Genomic DNA, 23,433 nt, shown 5'->3' with positions numbered 1-23,433 from the left:
GACTAGCATTCTGATTTCTCAGTAGACTTCCTTGTGCCAGTGTCATTAGGACTTTATCCCAAAATAATCAATTCTCTGCCTTCTCTATGTAAATGAGAAAAGCGCACCAGCTGGCAAGTAAGTTTTTTTCCTATCTGCAGCTTCTGCCTTTGCAGTCCCTTCCATGTGCTCTGTTTTCACAAAGCTGCCATTTGCTGCGTGGAGCTATCTCCCCTCTTGTAGTTGTAAGCCATTCCCTCTTGACCTGTCACTGTCTATTTAAAGATGCGGTTTGCTCTCTCGCTACCTTTCACGCCAAGGGCTGCATTACAAAAATCATTACTCTAAGGAAAAAGTCACTACAGTATTATTAGCGGGTAAGGATGTTTCAGTGTTGGGAGTTCATTTTTTTGGTGAGATAAACAGAATCCCAGTAACCATTGCTCTGGGTCATAAATTTCTTCCTGTGTCATTAGAGGGGACACACTCCGTAAGGAACAAGTAACAGTTTTGCCAAGTTAGCTTTCAGCCAGCTAAGGGCGTGGTTTCTTTTATCTGTTTCTTACTGCATCATTTATTTTCATAGGATCTGAACATGGCCAACATACTGGGGCCCTGTTGTGGAAGGTACGGGTGATATAGGGTGCTACCCCAAAACAATTTTTACTTTGCATGGTGAAGGTGGGGAGGGAAGACAAAAATATGCGCAGTAAAACTTCCATTGCATACAGTTTTCCTAATGATTAGCACAGCTTTTCCAGAGATCCCGTGTCTTGGTTGTAGATTTCCTTGTAACAGCTCCTGCTGCTTCCTGCCCTTATCTTGCCAGATCTTGCACATGCTTGCCTGGCGACTCTGAGCAAGACAGTGCTCCACATGAAACACATGGTCTAAAAACCTGGACATATTCATTCCCAGTTTTCTATCTTTATTTCCAACTTTAAGCTTCCATTACTGTGGATAATAAAAACTTTCTTTAATCTCTGTTCCATTTTTCTCCCCTCCCTCCCCCACCCCCACCCCCCCCTTTTTTTTTTTTGAGATCTGCCTGTAGCCTTTCTCTCCCAGTACAACGGCTGAAGGATGGAGTTCAAAGAGTAACCAGTCTGAGATCTAGTGGTATTTATTACAGAATTGTACTGAATTTAGAACATGTCTTTTCTCCTTTGCACACAATGTACTTGGATCACAGGCATCTGAGCTGTCACATAATGATTACAGCAGTGCAAGTGGAAGCAAATCTTTTGCTTTCGGTGGTGTATTTGGGGTTGATGCTGGCTATTTGATCTTGGTGACTCTGCTGAACATTACGTGCTTCGACTAATTGGTCACCATGTGCAAAGCAGATCGTGACTGAAATGAGCATCTCTTCACCTAGAAAAAAGATATGCTTCTCAGCAAAGCTTGTAATTGTGTTGAACTTCACCACTAAGCTCACTGTCTAGCTTGCTTTTGCAAAGTGAACAAAAAGGATTTCTAGGAATGCTTTACAGCCCTGCTATTACATCTAGTCCATTAGTTCCAAAAGTGAAAAGTTCTCTAAGGTGGAGACCTTCTAGTTTGGGCATATCCAATCTGCAGCCTGGCACAACTCATGCTGTGGCTCTCCTCCTGCCCCAGCCCAGGTTGCACTACTATCCATCAGCAGCAACCAAACATAGGTGTGCTGATAACTCTGTCTCAGCTGAAACCAGGACAAGAGGAGTGTGCAGTGCAGTGTTGACTCTATTTCATCATTTAGGCGTTTCTTACAGAAAGTGGATAAGTCAGGGTAAAAAGCTAAAAAGATTTTAATGATTTGCAGAATGTAATCAAGTCTTTTATGGAATCAAAAGGAAAATTCGTGATACAGAAATATCCACAGCTGCTTGAAGGACTCTGACCCACTGTACACACAGTATAAATGCCCAACCTGTTACCGTTCTATCTGGCAGTATGGCTGCGAGAAGCTGCTTGCTGGTAGCCTTTGATGCTGTTGTACCCTGAAGTGCAGCAGAGAACAGATGCAGCTGTCAAGTGTCTGAAAGTCAGCACTGTGACTGCTGCTGCACACCCAGAAGGCTCTGATTGGATCCTAACCATGCAAAAGCACTTCCAAGAAAAGTCTCTCTGTCTTTGAAATATCACTTCTGCCTTGGCTCGTGCAGTAATTGGGTTCTGCGGGTACCCTCTGCAGTGATGAGGTGCCATGGGTGCTGTAAGCTGAACCTGCCTCAGGAGTGCCGGGGGAGCTGGGGCTGGCAGCTTAGGGAGGAAACCACTCAGTGTTTGACAGCCTTCCTCAAATCCAAGGACATGAAGTTATGATAATTATTAAAAACACACGCATCAAGCGTTCTGGCTTCAGGTCAACCTTCTCATTTCTCCTAAGAGTATTTACAGTCAGAATAATTAATCATTTAGGCAGTCAGAACTGACAGCCGTTACTTGGTGGAGGAAATCACACAAAGAAAGAGAAAAACTGGCAAGAGGTTGTGGGAATACTGAAGTGGCCTTTTGCATTGTTCAAAGTGACAATTTTGTTCATTGTTTGCCTCGGACCCTCCTTTATCTCCTGGCTAGTCAGCTGGTTAGCTTTGTGCCTGTAGGGGTTCAGAAAGGTTGGGACACAGCGCTGTGCGATGATCACACAATTGTGCGCAGCGCTTAGCTCCTGTATCCTTGCCATAGAACAAAAGGGCTATTGTTCCCAGCCTAATAATAAAGCAGGAAAAAAATCACGAAGGTCTTTCCTCCAGATAGAAGGTTGGCTGAGCTGCAAGCCAGAGGGAGCGACAAAGAGTTTATCTTCTGGAAATGGCTTCTCCAGTTTGCGTTTCAATTTCACTGTCTTTTACAGATGTGAAGAGAAGGTGCTTTGTAATACAGCTGGAAAATCGGGTAGGGCTGGTTTCTGACTGTGAGCTGATGATACGGGTAGTCTAGCTCTGGGAGCTTTTTTTTAAGGCTTGGTTACGGTTCAGTTTTTAGAATCATTAAATCCTAGCAGAGCAGCAACAGGTCCTTTGTGTGTCCATTTCCCTGTCAGATCACAGATCTGTAGCAGCGTACCTCAATAAGAAATTACTGAGGGACTTGCCAAGGTATAACCAACAGTACTGATAGATAATTTCTACAGTCACCTCCAGGAGATATGCAGAAATTACCTTCCTATATTTGGCCTCTGCTATTGCCAGAGAGTCTTCTTTGTGTATCTAATTCTGCTGTCAGTAGTTGTGTGGAGCGCTAACCCTATGCATGTATTAGCAGAGTGTGCATCTGTGCATTGTGCTTGCATGGATTTTCTTGATTCCAGCATCAATTTGCACACAAAATTTAAAGGGGTCACCATGAAATATCTATTCTGTAAGTTCTTGTACTAGTAAATATGCCTCCGGTAAAGACAAGCATGGTCATTTTAGTGATATCAGAATGTCTAGATGAGATACACAGATGGATACAAGAAGGACCTATGGGTCAAAAGAAATGCTAATATTTCTTCTTGCATAATTCTCTCATTTTCTTGGGTGTGGGTTAACAAACCTTGCCTGCAGTGGTGCTGTCACCTTGATCTTTTGCACTTTTGCTTCTAAAAGAGACTTTGTCTTTAATACACTCTTCTGCCAGTGTGCATCTCACATGGTTTCACTGACTAAAGCAGGCACCCATGTTTCTGTTTCGCATGTTTTGCTGGACAAGTTCTAGTGCTTTCACCTGAGCTTTGGTATAGCCACGGGCAGGTACAGGGTGGTATTTTGTTCTCCTTACAGTGAACCCAAATGTTTTCACTTTTCATCACATCTGAGCTTTTGTAACTGATCCTGTATTAATTGACCACACTGAAACAAGACTTACCATTACTTACGCTAAGAGTTCATTGCTTGTAAAACGATAAGCAAAGGAAGCCAGAAACTTGAAGAACTGCTAGATTTCAAACTTCCTTTTCAACATTCTGTGGGTATTCCAGTGGAAATGTCTTCTCCAGTTTCGGGTTGGTTGGACTGGGCTGTGAGAAACAACAGCATTTGCTTTCTGCTGTTCACACGGTACCTATTTTGAAAAATGATTGTGTGATTAAAGGCTCTGGAGCTGAATGCTAATGGCTGAAACCTCATGGTTTCACTGTGAGCGTATAACAAAGCGTATTTATTGATGCATAGTTTCAAATAGCTAGAAATGCAGTTGTTTCACAGTGAGAAAGCGAAGCAAGCAGCTGAACAAAAACCCTGCTGTCATTTGGCAACGCAGTCATGAGCAAAACCTGCAGTTATGTTAGAGACCACTAATGTTTGGTATGTTGATGGCAAACCGATCATTTTATTTGTGATGGCAGATCCCCAAGCGTCTGAACGCTGCAGCACACAGCAACAGATGCAGCCAAAATTCACAAACACACACTTATGCCTTAAAGCACTTTCTTATTATATATGGGCAGTTTAGGATAGGGGCTGTTTGGTTTATGACTTTTTTTTGTGTCCTGTCATATTCCCTTCCGAGCTCAGTTTATAATTCCCTGGACTTTTGTGTACAAATAACAGACGCTGAAGCCTCTGTATTGTTTTGCTCTTAATCAAGTACTGTTGTTTTTATTTTGGGGCCAGATTTGTTATTTTTAAGCATTTTCCCAGCATTTCTGCTCTCTTGGAAAGTTTTTAGGAGCCATTAGTGACCTCTGATAGCAGCAGTTCTGTAAAGTTCTGACAGCAATCTTATTGTTTTCTTTTGGCATTTCTAAGGTAGCTGAAGCCTTGCCGGTCACGGAAGCTTACAAGTGTCAAAACTGAGATCCTGTAATTATCTTCTTCCTTAGGTGGTAGAAAATAAGTTCTGTTAAGAAGATAATTTGTTGGTAGTTTTATTTCTTAGGCTATAATCAACAAAGACCCCATTTTTGGTTAACTTAGTTGAATGTAGAAGTAGTGGGTGGTTTTGTCTCTCCTTGCACTTGAAATGAACTCTCTGCAAGGCAATGAGTACAAGCATTGGTCTGGTCTACAATCCAACCTGAAACTGGGCCTAAGAAAAGAAAACCCTTGTTTCTACAAACTGGTTTTATGGGATCTGGGTTTCAGTCAAGCTTGGAGAAATGAAGTGGTTAGTACAGTTTTTTCACCTTAACCATACAAACTCATGCTTTTTTCACATTGTTGTGATTCTTAACTCAAACAAAAGTAGGCATTTCTGGCTCATGCTTCTGTGCTCTAATTCAGGTCAGAAAGCAACAAAACTCTGGGAGTGGCAAGCCTGTAGAGACAAATGCTGCCAAGTTCCTCACAGCCTTGATATGAGCTGCATGTGTATGCTGGTGATAGAGATGAGTACAAGCTGTCCTGGGATGCTCAGAGGAGAGGAGGGAGGTGCTGTTCTGAGCATGCAACACTTCGTAGCTGCGAGATTCTTTTTTCATTACTTCTTCTATGGAAAATTCTGAGCTAAGAGAGGAGGGGAGACAAACATAATCAGAAATCATTGCTATAGGAAAGGAGTGAAACAGCCTTACTGTCAATAACCATACGTTGAAGATCATGGAAAGTAGTTTCACGATGAATTCCTTAGGTGCTTCTCTAAAGTTATATTTAATCCATTTCTTGATGGTCATCTTTTCAATCTAGTGTTTTGCAATATGTTGTGTAGAGTAACATCTTTCTACAAATTGCATAGCAGTTTATGTAATTTGTCTATTTATTGAAGCACCTTACACCATCTCACAACCGTACAGCTCCATTGCCATGGTCCCAGTTAGTTTTCTCCATCTGGCTTCACTGAGTCTTAGCTTAAATAAGGGGATAACTTCACTGGGAGCAGAGCCTGCGTTTATCTATGGCAATGAGAAGTGGTGCCATAAAGAAACAGAAATGCCTGGGATGGGAGGTGGGTATGGCTGGATAGCTTAGAGGACAGAGGAGACTCAGTCAAGGAATGTTTCTAATTGCTTCCTTTTTGAGAGAGATCAGAAGAAGGGCTTGTTCAAAAAATATGATCTTCTTTTAGAAAAGGTGTACTTTGGTTTTCCTAGTAATTTAGTCTTTTTTTGTTTGGGAGACTGAAACTACTGCTGATAATCATTAGTGACTTTTGAAAGTGTTGGTTCTCCAAAAGGCACTGAAAACTGATGGGCTAAATTTACTACTCTTGAAGGCTACTGTGCAGTAGCTGGCGGTGAACATGGAGATCCTCACCAAATGAGCAAGCTTCCACCAGCCAAGATTTACAGCATTAACTCAGATAGCAGACGCTCGTGCTCAGCCTCATCTTTCATCAGGATGGAGTTGTTGCCGTTTAACAGATTCTTTTAGAACAGTTTTGTTGTTTAACACAGGATTGGCAAAGCATCAGACAAAATGGTTCTTCTGTTCTCCCTGGACTATTGTCCTTTCCCTCTAATCTTCCCCATGGTCTGCTAAAGAATCCCTCCTTTCTTCTGCCTCTTCTGTCCCTTCTTTCTCAAAGACTAAACAAACCAAACTAAGAAAACCCCTAACTACAGGCCCACCACGTCCAAAAACTTTGTGGGCATGATGGTAAGCTAAAAGACTGCATTCTCTAAGATGGAACCACTTCTGAAAATGCACACGGGTTAGTCACCCATTTGTTTTATTTTTTTGTGACCATCTGGTCTTAGCAATAGAATGATGTATTTTATGTGGCTAAAATTTACACCAGTGCATATACTTGTGTAGGAAAAGCTGTGTATAGTTTTTCACTACTGGTGCTGGATGTGTCCCTTCCATTCCTGAAAACTTGTAGGGTCTTTTCCCCACCTCTCATGGATGCAGAAAACACTTTGACCTCCTTGGCGCTTGCTCATGCTGCAGCTCCTAATCCCATTGCATGAAGGTATAGAAAGAGATGCAAGATGACCATTAGTGGGAAGAAAACATTAATTAACAGCTCTGTGTAGTTCTCAGATGAGGAATAACTTTCTTCACTCCATGGAAACTGCATTTTTCATGAAGTTCATTATATATGCAGACTTGTTAAGCTCTTTAAATTGCCCAAGTCTATGGGATGCTCAGTGCTGTGAACTGCTGTGGGAATCACAAGGAGTTTCAGCATGTGCTGCTTGCTTGCAGGAGGCATTAAGGATCCCAGTAGGTGAGGGAAGGAGGCGCTGGTGTATTTATTAAGTTAACAGTGTTCTTGTAACCACTGTATGTTAATGCAAGTTTTGAGCAAAGCAGGAGCTGAACTGATCTCTCCCTAATTAGAAATCTGTTTTGTGAAGGAAGAAGGAGAAAGGCTGTTCTGTTGACTGAGTAATACTAAGATATGCTGTTAGCATAACTAATTATAAAACCCAGTAGTTAACTCCTGCAGATCATAGAAGTAAGGTTAAGTCTATAGCAACAACTGGGAGACTCATTACAGATACTGTAATTTTCTGTGAGAGGAGAAATATGGTCACATCTCCTTCCTGCCTGTATGAAGACCTTGCTAAATTGTGTCAGCTCAGTGGACATTAAATGATTTTATCAACATATTATATCTTAAATGGCAGCTGCTAGCAGCTAGAATGGAAGTGAATGGATCTATAGAATGTATGCTTGAATCTGTGGCCTTTAAATACATTTCAGATTTTAATTTCCTCTCTTCCTGTTTTTTGGTTTTTTTTTCTTTTTCCTAGGGATTTTTTTTAAATTGTACATGCATGTACAAATATTTAAACATTACTTGCAGACACATTGTATATGTTTAATTGCCCATGCTTTCGAAATTCAATAGGACTTGTCAGTAATACACTGTGGAACCTGGGAGGGAAGAGAGCAGATTGCTTGTACCAGAATGCCTCTTCCCTTCTGGATAAACTTAACAATGCAAGATTTAGGTACAAGTTACAGTGCTTAATCCTAGAGCTTAGCTCAAAGGCATGACCATAGGTAAATCCAAGCATCACTATTCAGCAGGAGTGTGCCTATGCTGCTGAACTGGACTCTTATGTTTTCATGCTCTTTAGTCACTTGAAATTTAATAAGGGAATATAAGGCACTTAGGTTGCCTAATATTTTCAGAGATGGATGTCAAAAGCACTGTTCTGTCTGTTAACACAGAGAATGTTTCTGAGCAAAGATGTTTTGTCTTTGGAAAACGCTGACTTGTTAGAATCCAAACATTGTAACAGGAGTGCATGCATCTGCAGAAGCAGAGGTACCATCTGGTTTTGAAATAGCCAGAAGTTCAGTTGCTAAGGGTTTTTACCTGAGACATGGGAGATGAACCCAAATCTGACCTCTCCTGGAGTAAGGCAAATCCTAGTCTTCAGGTCAACATCCTTGGAGGGACCTATTTCCATCCAGTGGTGAGGTGAGGTAAGTGAATACTCAGTTGCTTAGGTAGCTTGTTGAGTGAAAAAGGTTATATACCCGCTTCCATCATCTAAAGAAAAAAATTGAAACAATCGTTTTTACAAGCAATTTTCACTTTGGTAAAATTTCTCTAGTAGGTTAAGGCATTGTTTGTAAAGAACTATGATTGTAACCTGGTTTTGATTTAGCTTGCCGCCTCAAAGTACAAGAGGGATATTGGCAGTTGTGTCCCATATGGGGATGTGCTCTCATCTCAGCTGTCTTTTACACTCTTTGAAGTTTGTACTCTGTTGCTTAATTTGAAAACAGTGACATTTTGCTGTGATCGACTGTATTAAATGTGTTTGTGTGTTGTCTTTTTTTTTTTTTTAATTATCTATAGTGGATGAAAAAACTGAGGCGTGCCAAACAGAGGAGGTCTAATTGTTTGGGGTCAACATGCCCTTTCCAACAGCAGTTAAATGACTTGGAAGTGGAAATGGGTTTGTTTATGATACTGCAAGTCCATATCTCTGAACTGTAAATTTCACTGTAAATGAATCTTAAGTGTATTTGATTAAGTGTTAGTCAAAGCTAATGATGGCAAGAAGAAAATAGCAGCTTTGGTGGAGGCCGCCTGCCTGACACTTGTGGCTTAGGGTTGCATAAATGGCTTCACTTCTTCCACAGCTACCTGAACCACTTGCACGCTATTTGTCAAGCAGTTGCCTGCTGCTTATAACTGCAGTAACAGCTGTAACACTGCAGAGCACAATTTGAATATACAGCGTTGTTTTCAACAACTCCATCTATAGTAGCAGCGCCCAGGATGTTGTGTTGAAAAACAGAGTTTGTCTGCATGAAGTGTGGTCTGCATGTCATGAGGTACAAAGAATAAGTGAGTGGTGATTTGATTGTTTGTTTTCCTCCATTGAGATGTGCTACTGGAGATACAGGTCAGTGTTCACACCTTACCACTATTCAGGTGCTTCTCTCTTCCATTCATTTTGCCTTTGAATAAAGTTACAAGTTTTTGTCTACTTGACTGAAAAATGTCCTTGGAATTCACTCTTGTCCTTACATGGGATAGATGACACTTGTCTCTTTTCCTATCCAATTTGGTAAGCATTAATTAAGCAGAAGCTGTACCCGGAGCTGGCTAATAGTACAGGTTCTTGAAGACAAGATGTTTGTATGGTGCACAAGTTTATTTCTACATAAACATCCACCATGGGTAATAATCACTAGGAATAACTTCATCTCATCAGGAGGCTCTCAAGCAGGAAAAGTATATGAAAGGCTGGATTAGAAAAAATTAATTCTTATGTGGAAAGGTTTTACATTCTTACCAGGTAGTTCACAAGCTCCCCTCGCCCCCTGAAGGCATGATCTGTCAGTTTTAATGAAGATTAAAAACTTAAACATTATTAAGTGTGTTTCTTGTCAGTAAGAGCTTCTCATACTTATGATCAAATGTGAGTCTCCCAAATGGTGTTCAATGGCAAATGGATCTAATTGAGTGTAGGATTTTTGGAATTAAAGGCAGAAGTTCTGCGTGTGCAGTATCTTGTTTGTGGAGACAAAGAAAACTTCAGCTGTGGATTTGGATAGGCTGTCTTATGTACTGCACAACTTCAGCTGTGAAGTTGATGGATCATAGAATCACAGAACAGTTTAGGTTGGAAGGGACCCCAGGGATCATCAAGTTACAACCCCTCTGCCACAGGCAGGGCCACCAGCCTCCACATTTAATACTAGACCAGGCTGCCCAGGGCCCCATCCAACCTGGCCTTGAACACCACCAGGGACAGGGCATCCGCAGCCTCTCTGGGCAGCCTGTTCCAGCACCTCACCACTCTCTCTCTAAAGAACTTAACCCCTGACATCCAATCTAAACCTCCCCTCCTTGAGCTTGAAACCATTCCCCCTTGTATCCACTGAACTGCCTGCACATAAAGGAGTCTGAATTTATTACATGGTATAGTATTTCATAGCTGTATTTCGGCTGATTCCTTCAGAATTTACTTTTGTTTCAGAGAATATGAACATCCAGTACACAAAAGGAAGTGACCCAGTTTTAATGTCACTTGCCATGCTAATGGGTATTAATTGTCCCGGAAGCTACACTCACAAATTTGAAAACCACTGTTTCATTGCTTAATTTGAACTGCAGTAAAACAATAATGAGCGGAGCAGCATGCACACTGAGAATAAGTCATTATGAACTACTTCTCTGCTAGGAGCGGTGTGCAGCTCTGCAGTGAATTACTCAGGATGTTGAGAAAATCACCATCTTTGAAGGTTTTCAAGGCTCCGTTGGACTGAAGCGTTAAACTAGGTGGACTCTAGAAGGTACCCTGCAAGCAGCAGTGTTCTAATCATTATTTTTTCTTCTTAGCTGGTTAAGACTCAGCTGGAAAAGAATATTTTAGGAGCCCAGGTGTATTTGCATTGGTGACACTCAGAAGGAGCAAGAGCAACCCAACCTGATTAAAGATGTGAATGTTGAGGACATTAGTGTTATGTGGACAGTTGGACTTGATGACCGTAGAGGTCTTTTCCAACGTGAGTGATTCCATGGTTCTATGACTGACTGAAGAGTCTGAATGAATGTCTGTCTTGTTACTAATCAGAATAAATAACAATAGTAAAAGACATTCAGGTTGTGTAGAACTGCACTACCACCACTACCCCAGCTTTCAAGCAGCAATTGGCTTCCCAGGTGGATTTGAACCCTTAGTGAATTCTAAGGCTTGTAAGAGTCTAGGACAGTGGCCAGTGGCCTTTCTGCTGCTGTGCTTTAATACATGTTAGCTGGTCTTTTCTCACATTGCTGGGGGACATGCCATGTGGCTGATGCTGGGACCAGTGCAGATGTTTTGGGCTGCTTCCAGAACTGAGTGTTTTTTCTGTTGGCTTGTGGTGTGGGGAGCAGGGCTCAGTGATCCCTCTTCAGTTCTGTTCTGAAGCTGAATTGAGGTCCATGAGGAGTCACGCTCATCTAATGAGTGTTGTTGCAAAATGGAAAATCAGAGGCATTGTGTTTCTCTAGACAGTATGGGTCAGTATAGCCATGGCTTTGTGTTAGGAAGTAGCAGTTAAAAATAACACTGATTTAGGCCTTGGGATGCAGCTTTCCAGCTGTTTTTAACTCCCGCTCCTGCGACATGTTGATTCCTGTTCTAAGTAAAGTCGAAGGTCAGGTACAGTTTCTGCTGTCCTTCCACTGTGAATGGTTGTGTTCTGATGCCCACTGGTGGTTTTGCCAATAGTCAGTGAGGATATCTTACAAGAGAAGTTGCTATGGAGATTCCTTGCTCAGCAGGTATGAATTTTTGGCTTTTATGTGAAAATATAGAATGATGCAAATTCCTCAACTCTCCCACCAAAACATGCGCATTGCTAAAGGGTTCAGAAATCACTAATATTTTTAATGCAGTTTCTGAGGACAAATCTGCTTTATTGTTTCACACAGACTGAAGTCTTTTATTTTTAATTGATGCTTTTTATAATCTCCATCTTCTTGGGATGCTTCAGAGTTAGTGATCCAACCCAGACTACGGTCTCCCTGCGCAGCTGGCCATCTTTGTGGCAGACCTGACACACTCTCTTAGAGCTTGCACTTTGGTGCAGCAGCTGTAAGCAGCTCTTGGTGTAAATCATCCCTGGAGATGAATAATAGCTGTGTTCATGGTTACATTACAGCAATACAGTCCTGAACTTGTGCCACACTGACTTATTCCAAGGAACGAGCTTCTGTTTGGATTGATGCTGGGAGATGTTTTCCTAAAGAAGGTTTTTAATGAACTCAATATTATTTTCTTTTTCTTTTTTTTTTAATTGCTTCTGAAATGCATTTTGTAGTATGTAGGAAGTCATTTGTTACAGTGTGAATCAGCTATTAATCAGCAACACAAAGTTCAGTTGGCAGCCAATTACCAGTGGTAGCCCCTGTGGGTTGATGCTGGAGCCAACAGTGTTTAACATTCATGTTAACAACCTGGATCATGGTATAGCATGTGTTCTTGGCGAGGCTGTCCATAATAGCAAACCTAAGGAAGTGAGTGATATGCTTGAGGGGATGTGAACCTCCACAGCCTGGAAAAGGGGCCTGACTAGATCTTTGGGAGGGTCACCAAAGAGAAGTGCTGAGTCCTACACCTACAGCTCCATGCAAAAACACTAGTGGCCAGCTGACTAGAAAGCAGCTTTGCAGACCATCATGGGGAACATGAGGCAGCAGTGTGCTGCTGCACTGAGGAATCCCAATTGCATCCTGTGCTGCATTAGCAAAAGCATGGCCAGCAAATTCAGCAAAGTTGTTCTTTCTCACTTGGCACTTGTGAAGCCGTATTTGCTGTACTGTGTTTGCTTTGAGCTCTGCAGTTCAGGAAAGGCAGTGACATGATTGGAGGTAGTCCAGTGAAGAACTGTCATGAGAGTCCAGGGCCTGGAGTACCTTACCTGTGAGTAAAGGCTTGACAGGGCATGGCTTGCTTAGCATGAAGAAGAGATGGTCTTTAGGAGCTCCTGCTGCTGCCTTTGACTGCTTGATGGACAAATATGCATGAGACGTGGACAGATTCTTCTGACTATGCTTTATGATGAAGAAGGATTAAACTTTGTGCTGTCGCACTGCCGGTCAGGCAAGCATGCTTGGCTCTGCTCTTATTTCCTCAGCAGTGGTAGTTACATCCTATGGCCCACCTTTCTGAGAAGAGTTCTGGGTAAAATTAAATCCCAAAACTAGCTCATAGTTTCTATGGTTCAGGTTCTTACATTTTGCTGTGAACTCATACCTGCTAACTATTTTCCACTGGTTTTGCTTCATTCTGTACTTGTGTACTGTCATCTGGGATACTTCAAAATTGCCTTAAAAAAATGAGGGTTTATTGTTTTGTTTCGGTCCTGGTTTGTTTGAGAAGCTTGGAGTTTCTAGTGATATTTTCTTCCATGCTTTATTTTTTGGAGGGGAAGGGAAGTGGAGGGGGTGGTTTTTTGGAAAACTGTAACTTTTTTTTTTTTTTTTTTCAGTTACGCTGATACTGCTCAGTGTTATTAGATCTGCCCAGTAAATTGGTTACATGTACTTACACAGTAACTGCTTTGGAACAACGCGCAAAGCAAGAAGCTTGGAGTCAGGTCTGGACTGCCTCTCTCAGAGCAGGAAGATGAGTGTGAATATCTGCGTGAGGGCAGTTATTTTTAATGTATTGGAAAGAGTTTAATTTTAAACTTGTTTACATTTGAACTACCAGGCTGAAGAAATTATTTCTCCATTAGTCTTAAGAAGATGAGCTTCTCTGTTTAGAGATTAAATGAACTGGGACAAATGAGGCCAAATGGCTTTTTCCCAAGTGTTTATGGGCTGTAGTAGTGCGTATTGTCCCTTCAGAGTGTCACCTGCACTTTTCCTCAGAGTTTGCTTTCTCTTACGAGTCTTTTAGAATCTTGGAAGTGATGTTTTTGTTCTTGTTTTGGATCTTTTATGTTAAGAGTCGGGGATCTAAGCAGTATTTTTCACTTGTGTTCTAATAGTCCTAACAAGATGCTTTCTCATTTAAATCTTTTTTTTCTTTGTCCTCACAAGTTTATTCCCATCCATGAAAAACCATGTGAAAGTTCTGGCCATTTTGAACTGATTTATTTGCTTGATTTTTCTGTCTTAACACTCTGCGCCTTTCATATCTGATGACCACCTACCTTGCAAGTTACCATTGCTTCACAATCAGGAGACCTCTTTTGTTACTGCTCTTCCCAATCTCTTTGGAGTTCCCACCATGCAAACTGTGAGACGAAAAAGGGTTATCTTCTGTTTTAAGTTACACTTCTAAGTTTTTTTCTTCTAGATTCCAGTTAAAGGAGAGAAACATCATTCTGGAGCATGTGTGTGATGTAAGGTTCATGGCCATTCTGCCTGTATAAGGTACTTCTGAGGTTGCTGGTAATTGCTAGCACTACTCAGTCAGATGGAAAGTAGTTTCTGTAGGAGTGTTGATGAAACATAGAGCGATTTGTCTTTAAACATGAGTCTATAGGCTCATGCTCACTCTACAGTTATAGCCAAAGTTGAGATGAATTGTATCGTGTGTTGTATATTATATCCATACTGCCTGATCACTGGTAGAAGGAAGGAGTCTTGGAGGAAGACTGACAGATATTTTGTTTGCTTGGTAAACTAGCATGAAAAAAATGTGGGAATTGAGACCTAATATTTGTCAAATGATTCATTAGTGAACTGGTGTCAGAAATACCGCTGAGCAGTTTTCAGTTAGAAAGTGCTGTGTCTTCTGATTCCTCCCTAAGTCAGATTACATGAGGTCATGGTTGTTTTATAGGGGCTTCTTGATGGATTTGTTCTTCAAAGCTCTTGAATAAGTGCTAACATACACAGCACAGAGGCTGGCTCAGGAGAGCTCTCCTGTATTTCCACTTCAGTAAGACTGAAAATCTTCTTGCTCCATCTGCTAACTGGAAACCTAATTGCCCTGACATTTACCTTGCTCCATAGCTGCTTCTTCTGGATGATGTAAGACAAATGAGTATGCAACACTAGCAGGTGACAAAGAAGCAAAATGCAGAGTTTTGACATGTGTTTTGTCTAATGAATTATCTGAAATTTTTTGTGTGTTTACTGGCTGCTTTGCATAAAGTAATTCTCACCAAGGCTGCTTATTTAAAGTGCCAAACATCACCCCTAAATGACTGGACATCTTGAATTCCCTCTAGGCATTAACATTTGCAAGGTTAATCCCTCTCCCAGTATGTAACGCTTTCCAGATAAACTTCCAAGCGTTCACTTGTGCATTATGCAACTCACTAGTTGCATTTTGGCTGAGTTGTTTTCATCAGAGAGATCTACAACTGGTGCATTTTGCTGAACTAAAGTTTTCTTTTTCTGACAGTCACTAAGGTCTCATACATCAGTGGCCTGCAGTGGGCCATTAGCGCAGATTAAAAGGACAGGACTCAGCTGCCAAACTGCACAAGCAGCACCAAGGCAGTGCTTTCTTCTGTCTAACCTCTACCAGTGTTGTTTTACTTGTTGTGTTCCAGACCAACATCGTGTGACTGGTGTTCCCTTGCCACTATGATCCAAGTTCATTTATGATAGAAGAAAATTATCCATAAAATTGTAAAGCCAACTGTAAACTCCTCAAAGGTCAGATTTCCTGACTAGGCTTTTGGTACAGGTCTGCTAATTTGTTAAGGTCTATTTTTGTTTCAGGAGAAAGATTCCCAGAACATATGAAAACGTGTTATGCTAGCAAATAATGGCAAGAGCGAGACTTTTCCACTCGCAAATGAACATATTGGCGGCTCTCGTCATACACATGGGTTTAAATACACAACAGTTTTAAGTTGTACTAATTCTCTGTATATGAAGTATAATGAAACTTAAGTGAAAACAAAACCCCGCTGCTGTTCGTTTTGTTTAGATATTGGCAAAGTTTGAAGCATGCTTTTTCTTCCTCCCTTCATAACTATTTCATTAAAGTGCAGACAAAGTTAACCAGGAATTATTCTGTCCTAATTTGTAACTGAAAACAGGCATCTCTACTGTCTGTTGCTAAGGTAAGCACAGTATTAGTGTGCTACACAATATGTTTTTCCTGATACAGAACTCTTCTTTCTTCAGCCTTATTACTGAGAAGTTGAGCGTGTTAGAGTGTTTTTTTCTATAGTTATGGGCTATTTTAGGAGAAAAAAAAATTGCTTTAGAATGAACAGCGAAAGTAAATGCTGAAAGCCTGTGAAAGTAGCATGTGCACATCTGATTTCTTCAAACATAGGGTATGGGTTTTTTTCCCTTTATCTCCTTGTTTGAAATCACCATTCTGACTGAAGGGGAAAAAGTGTTCTGCACCACATGTTGACAGAGCCTTAGAGCCTAATACCAAAGAATGAGAAATCTTCAGGGGTTGAAAATCATGTGCTTCGTTATTTCGCTGGTATCGTGGTGTACTCGTGATAACTTTTATATTCCTTTGTACACCACATGTAGTTAATGCGAGCCCTCTGAGCTGAGCCTTTTCTATTGCAAAGCAGAAAGCACATTAATATCTGCATTACCCCAGTACATCAGATAACTTTCTTTCAGCTTCTTTCATAACTGTAGATTAGCAGCCAAGGTATAGGTTAAGCTTTATGAGGATGGAGATCTCCACTGAATCAAAATCCATTTCTAAAACAAGACCACAAGACCATGATGGGGCATCTTTGTATCTGTCTCAAGGTGGCGAGACTTCTAATGAGCTTGAAGGCACAATCTTTTTAATTATAGACACTTTTAAAACTATTACTTATGTATTTTGGATTGCCAACATTATTTTTGTCTGCCTCTATTTTCTCATAACATTTTGTTTTTGACTCATCACTGTTATGTCTGACACCTTATACTTTTAAAGTTGCAAGTAACTTTTTTCCAATCATTACTTTCACTATTGTAGTGAGTAAGAGGATATTAAAACAAGGTATATTCACTGCAACTACAGGAGCCTAATCTGAAACCAGATGCTGTGTTGGAATAGAGTGGTGGAGAATCAGGCCCGAAGTAATGATTGATTTTAATTTATTGTAAACATGGGATTTTTTTTTTTTTTCGAAGCAGCAGTTTTTTTGGATGAGAAGTACCCGGAATGTCTGAATTGACTGTAACATTACAGCCATCCAAAACATTCATAATAAAATCCAAACCAGCTCAAACATACTTGGTTTTTAGTGTTTCATTATAAACCCTTAACTCAGCCAAGGTTAGCAAGCCTCTGAAAATCTGGCCAGAACTCTGAGGGAATCTAAGAATGAGAGAATCTAGGTCATTTTATTCTTTGTGGATGGAAACATGTAAAACTTGACAGTTTTACATGGTTTCAGCTTTTTAGCCAGGCAAAAATTCAAAGTTGAATTAACTTCAAGTGAGCAACATTAGCTAAAATGAGTGGCCTGTTTACTACATTTGACTTGCGTGGTCCAGCCCCTTGTCTGAGTTGACGTAGGTTCCGGTATCTTGTACTGGATCCACAAAGGCAGGAACAGCACTCATCGCTAATCGAGAATGTGGCACAAAATAAATCTGTAATTATGGTCTTTATTTGGCCTCTCAGGGCATTAATTCAGAGCACGTGGCAAAGAGGGAAGAGAACTGAGGGCTGGTTTTCAAGGAGAGGATGATGGGTTGACTTTCCCATTAATACTTCAGTCTGCTGCAGTATGTGCCACAGGTCCTGGGGGGGAAATGCTTACTGGAGCTATCACTTTGATTATAAGCAGCAAGTACAAGCTAGGGACACAAAGACGAGTATTTTCTGTCTCTGGCACAGTGCTCTTGTTTATCCCCAGCTTTGGCACATTTCTGGTGGGTTCTACCAAGAGGGGCAGTGTGCCTGGTATGCTCGCTGAGCGGTGATCTAGGGAAGAAGCCTGTTCCTAGCTGAGCTAGTGGAACATGTGATGTCATTAAACGTGAGATTTGGTAGAATTTCTTGTAGACTTCATCTGAAAGTATTAGGAATGCATTAATGAGTAGGTAAATAAGTTCTTAGAAAGTTTATACTCTGGTGATAGAGGGCCCTTTTATTTCTGTCAGCCTATTGCCACTTTGAAGCTTATTCAAACGTAAAACAATCCTGGTTGGAAAATACAGGTGAAAGCTGCTGCCCACATCTTGCTTTACACTTCTTTGGTTGTATCCTGCGTAACTATGATGTCATAGGACTTCTAAGTGCAGGAAAGGAACCTGCGTGGGTACTGAACCCTTCATTGACACAGCAGACATGCTATGGGCTATGTTGTGGGAGACTGCACACACAGAAAATCTTTTGTGGCTACTTCCTAATAACAACTGATAAATCTTCACTTTATAAGAGTATCTATTGTAGCTGTACTGAGTGTATGGGAGAACTCAGGAAGTTTCACAACACCAAAAATAACTATTATGAAAGCAGTCCTTCACTGGGGTCTGGAAGTAAAACCATCACTTTGTATCATAAATCACCAGACTAGTAGACAATTCAAAGTACCAATTATGTACAAAATCACTTTGGATGCTGTGACATTAGTGCTAAAATTACTCTATTGCCTCAGCCAGCAGAAACTCTTAGCAGGTTTTTTTGGTTAGTTGGTTTTGTGTGTATGAAGGAGTTATTTGGCTTTTTCTGATTTGATTGATTATTTTTCTGGTAAATTTGAAGCAAAGTCATCTTCAGTTTTTAATAAGGCCATTTATATCTAACTGGGATTGAGGTATAAGGCAAAAATAGGAGGGGGTGGAGGGAGGGAGGGAAAATTTCCAATAAAGGAATAGAGCGGATTATCATTCAGACCCTTTTATTCACAGCTTTAAATTGCTGCTAAGGCGGGGGGAGGCCAGTGGTAGCTTGCAGTCAGGCTGCTCGTTTGTTTCGTTCAACTCCGCTGTTCGCTGATGGGGCGGGGAGGTTGTTGCCAATCAGGTTCAGTTGGGTCCCTCTAGTGGCTGCCTGGGAAATAAGTAATAAGGCGGCTGTCGTCGGTTGCTGGTTCTTTGCAAGCCAGCAGTCCTTCCCTCTGCTCCATCATCTGCATGTTTCCGAATTCTGTTGTTCTCTCGTTTTCCGCATGCGTGTGTTTCTGTGTTAGATCAGGCTCCTGCTTGCATTTCTATGTTTTTAGTACATCCCCAGAAGCTTTAAGTTGCATTGAAATGTATAGTTGTGCAGTTTAGATTAGAACTCCTGAAGATTTTTCTAATGAAACACACCTTCACCTGTTGTTCAGTGGCCAATCATTGCTTTCATCATTTTGTTGTTTGCTTTTCATTGTGTGGTTTTTTTTTTTTCTTAACACAGTACAGACATTCCCACTTGCGCTGTTACAGAATAGAGCCTGTAGATACTTTCACCCCATATACTAAAAGCTTGCCTTATCTCTCCCATTTGCATTCACTATAGGTATTGTTAAATCATAAGGCAAGGTCCTTGAGATCTCTGTGCACTTACGATCTCTCGTTACTTCGTTGGCTTTATTTTTCCTCTCTAGCAAGTGTTCACAAAGGTTTTTATTGCTAATTTCTGCAATTTACGATATTCTGCCATCTGATTTCCATTGTTAAAAGACTTAATTTCTGCAAGTGCCTCTTAATGGCCTGGCGTAGGTTTTTGTCTGTTACGGTATGATGGGAATCTTTGCTCTTGCCAGCACATGTTCCCCAGGCTGCTCCAAGGCACTTTATCACACGTGACTAAACTGGATCATCAAATATTTAATGAGTAAATTACACTGACTTTGTTCTTGAAATGAGGGATTAAAACCACTTTGTTCTTCTGGTTTTAGAAACATTTGTCCCCATGACTGAAAAACTTAAATGCTTAAGGAGAATTAAATGAAGAGTTGTATTAGTTACCAGAGGGCTTTTAACTTTTTTTTCTGTATGCTAGTTAAGATGTAGTTGGTAAGTATTAAAAGAACAGTTATTTCAGTTGTTCTATTTTTGTTGGAGTGGTTTTTTTAGTTGATTTTTTTTGTTTGTTCTGTTTATTTTTCAGGGTGGTTTTCAGAACTTGTTTCAATTACAAAAGATGATAAATATTTTGCAGAATATTAACCAGCGTCTTTGCAGTTAGCATAGGTTAACTGCAGGCTTGGTCATGAAATTGAATGGTATTGAATGGTATTGAATCTAAAACTCTCACTTGTGTAAGATTCAATGAGCAGTAGACATGCTGATCTTTCTGATGGCCATTTTCTCCATTCTTGCTAGAGAGTCGTTGCTCACATTTGGTCTTGTCCATGCCACTACTCACCCGGTCAGTTCCTCCTGTCCTAAAGCAGCTCCAGAGCTGGTGGGAGCTACAGAGGAGAAAAAGACTTAGGGCAGGCATTTGCTCCTGTAACATACTTAGGTTTATTTATGGTCTGCATGAAATGAACCCCACCACTGGAGGACTTGGACAGTCCCCAGGACGTGTCTGTAGGTACCACCATCAAAAGCTGTGTGGCTTAGGCAGAGGGGTGCCCAAATGCAGTAGAAGCTTTTAATCAGCTTCTATGTTGATTATTTTTCTCAACTTACTAGTATCTCTAGGGAAAGAAAGAAATCACCTGGGTTTCTTTAATATTTGGGGTTTTTCCTCCTTGTCAGCCAAGTTAGAGAACCAGCTGAAAATCTTCCATCTCATTCCAGTTGGCCAGCTTCTGCATGGAGCAGAACCGCAGGTCTGTCAGTTGAGTGATTTTGGAAACTGCTGATCCTCTAGGGACATTAGGAGACCACTGCTTAATGATTTTAAAGCATTTTGAATGTGCATTTGTTTGCAAGAGAACCGGCTGTTTAACCTCTAGCACTATTGCAGTCAGGCGTGCCGTGGAAGTGTGACTAGGCTCACTGAGACAAGCGGTAGCACTGCTGTTTGATGAGCCAAGAAGCAAACCATGTTCCTCTCCAGCACTGTTGCTTGTACTGACCAACCAGCTCTCTGTTGAAGCATGGTGCTCCAATGGAAATCAAGATCCAACGGGAGATGCTGGTGCTCTGCCACCTCTCAGTTCAGTTTGGGAAGCAAATGAAAATAGACTAACCACAGTACTAGAAAATGCACTCTGAGCTGTATTTACCATCCACAGGAGTTTGTTTGGAAATGTCTTCTTGGGTTTTGTTGATTATTTGTCATTATGTCTTCAAAAGATGGGTGCTTATGCTTGGACTCTAAGGAAAATCTAAACACACATATATGCCAATTAACTTCTGACTCGTCACCCAGGCTTTTGATAGTGTATTTTGGCTAGGCAGTTAAATGGCTTGTCTAGCATTACAAAGTGAGCACTGTCAGAGCTGGGATGAGGATGAATGTTTCTGGTTTTTGCTCACAGTGATTAATACCATCAAAGTAAATCTTGAAGCTTCTGACCTTGCTTAATAATTTTCATATGTCAGTAAGTGCTTAATGTAGCAATCTGTTAGGCAATAGTAGGGAAACATCTATTGTGTTCTTCCTAATTTTGGTTTTCAAGACGTAGTATTTTTATCTCATGTGGCTCAACAGTATCATATCTTGTCTCATTCTTGGGTACGTACAAGTGCTGTGGTAAAGGAACAGTCTAGGTTTGAACAGTGTGTATCTTTTCCATATTATGAGTTGTCCTGTGTATGTCTTGATCTCACAAATCAGACGGTGTTGGGTTTTTTTTTCTGTTTCTTGCTCATTTTATATACGTCTTACATCATTTTGAAAGTGGTCGGTTGAAGAACTGCTCTCCCTTCTGCAGACAGGGTTGTGCTGTAAGGCTTTGTTTGATACAGACTAACTTTTGGAGCTATTACACACATAATCAGCAGGGATACATTTCCCCCAGCTCTTTCCTGAGCAGAAAGTTGCCAGATAATTTAATAGCCTATTTTTTTTTTTCCTTTCAGTTTGTATTCTTCAAACTGTCCATCGGATTCTGAATCGGTGAAGTAATTTCCACATGCAGATGGTTCATGCCTTCATAAACGGGCTTGCTTTTCCCTTCTGGATTCCTAAAGCCAATTAACAAACGAAGCCATAAGCCGGTGAGGCATGCAGCCTCCCTGCTCTGTTCCAAGCTTCTCCCACCTCCCATACAGACAGACAGGCCTGTCCACACTGTCAAGGGCTGCAAAGGTGTGTGCTTTCCTCAGCTGTCAGGGCAGATAGGTAGCAGCTACATCAGGGCTGCTCCATCCACACAGTTCTTGCACCAGGCAGTAGCTGAGGCACGTCTGAATCCCACTGCATGGCAAGATAGAGCGCTCGCTGGGTCTCCTGTCTGCTAAAAACAGATTTCAAATGAGTAAATTGGTATTTGGATCAGGAAACTATTTGGGCACCCACTACTCAGGAGCTGAGGGCATGGGGCAGGTGGTCTCTCAGGAGCTCTGGCTGGCTCTTGTCCCTCAGCCTGCCCTCCAGCCACAGCACAGCCTTCTTTTGCCCAAGGCGGTTCATGTGCCGCACACATGTCAAGCCACGGAGGAGGAGGGCTGGGAGTCTGAGCTGGGTCTGCTGCTGGCCTGCGGCTCGGTTGAGGGAAGAGATGAAAGCAGAAGAGCAGATTCCTTTTCTGTGGGTTATTCTCCAGATGGTGATTTTGGATGGCATCGAGTCAGCACACAGTGCATAAGCATATGAGCTCTTTAGATGTTCCAGTGCAGCAGCTTGATGACCACAGCAGGGAAGACAGAGCTGGCAAGAGCAGATGAGAATATGCACAGGCACCTGGGGAGGTTTGGGTTCCTGGAACCAAAGGTTCCAGATATTATTAAAGTGCAGTATTCCTTAGGAGAATTGAATGGTGCTCTTTCCTTTTTTGGGGGAACATTTAGCAAATTAAGTGATGAAATTCTATGGAAGATGCTCTCCTTGTGTGCTGGCTCTCGCATTAGGCAGATGAATAATAATTTATTGTCTGTTGGGTTGTTGTTTTTAGTCTATGTTTCTCTTATATTCTTTGTAGTTATCCAGGGTTATTGCTTACATGGCTGCAAAGATGGTGGCAGAATAATTTTTCCTGAAAAGTTGAAACCGAACTTATACATAGCAGTAATTATTTCCAGACCTTGCTGGTGATGAATCCAAAAGAATAATAATCTCTTCAAAAAATGTTGCAAAACATCTTTTGAGTTTCTGTGAAGTTAGGCATTTCTTGCAACAGAAAAGACTGTCATGAGAGCATTTTCTTTCCTGCACAGTCGGGAGCCACAGAACATTTATTCCGTATATGTGTGCAGATCTTTTTTTAGAACGCTACATATCAGCTAAAAAGAGTAATGAGGGGAATCCATCTCAACGTTTGACAAGTTGTTTTAGAGCTTGATTTAAAAAAAAAACAAACAAACAACCAAAAAAATCAACTTTATTTCTCAATTGCTGGCTTCTACAATTTCCAAATATAGAATCATGGATTTGCAGGGTTTAGAAGGGACCTCAAGAGATCATTGAGTCCAGTCTCCCTGCTAAAGCAGGTACACTTCAACAGGCCTCACAGGTAGGTGTCCAGATGGGTCTTTAATATTTCCATAGAAAGAGGCTCTACAACCCCTTTGGGCAACCTGTTCCAGTGCTCCATCACCCTTACTGTAAAGAAGCTCTGCCTCTTGTCAGCACAGAACTTCTTATGTTCAAGTTTTAGGCCATTGCTCATTGTCCAAATGTTATATTTAATTGTATGTTTCATATCCATAGCTGAGTGGCCTTCT

The 23,433-nt window shown here is 41.2% G+C and overlaps 1 protein-coding gene across 1 annotated transcript in view; it reads left to right on the top strand.

Annotated features, from left to right (window-relative positions):
• The window catches only part of FBXL7 (F-box and leucine rich repeat protein 7), a 154,252-nt gene that overhangs the window by 87,096 nt on the left and 43,723 nt on the right, over positions 1-23,433 (top strand). The gene's annotated exons all lie outside the window — the stretch shown is intronic.

Source organism: Coturnix japonica, chromosome 2, assembly GCF_054131305.1.
Source record: "Coturnix japonica strain WE chromosome 2, WE-NBRP24, whole genome shotgun sequence".
Lineage (NCBI taxonomy): Eukaryota > Metazoa > Chordata > Aves > Galliformes > Phasianidae > Coturnix > Coturnix japonica.
Note: the sequence above shows the minus strand (reverse complement) of the source record. Positions and strands in the feature narration are given on the sequence as shown.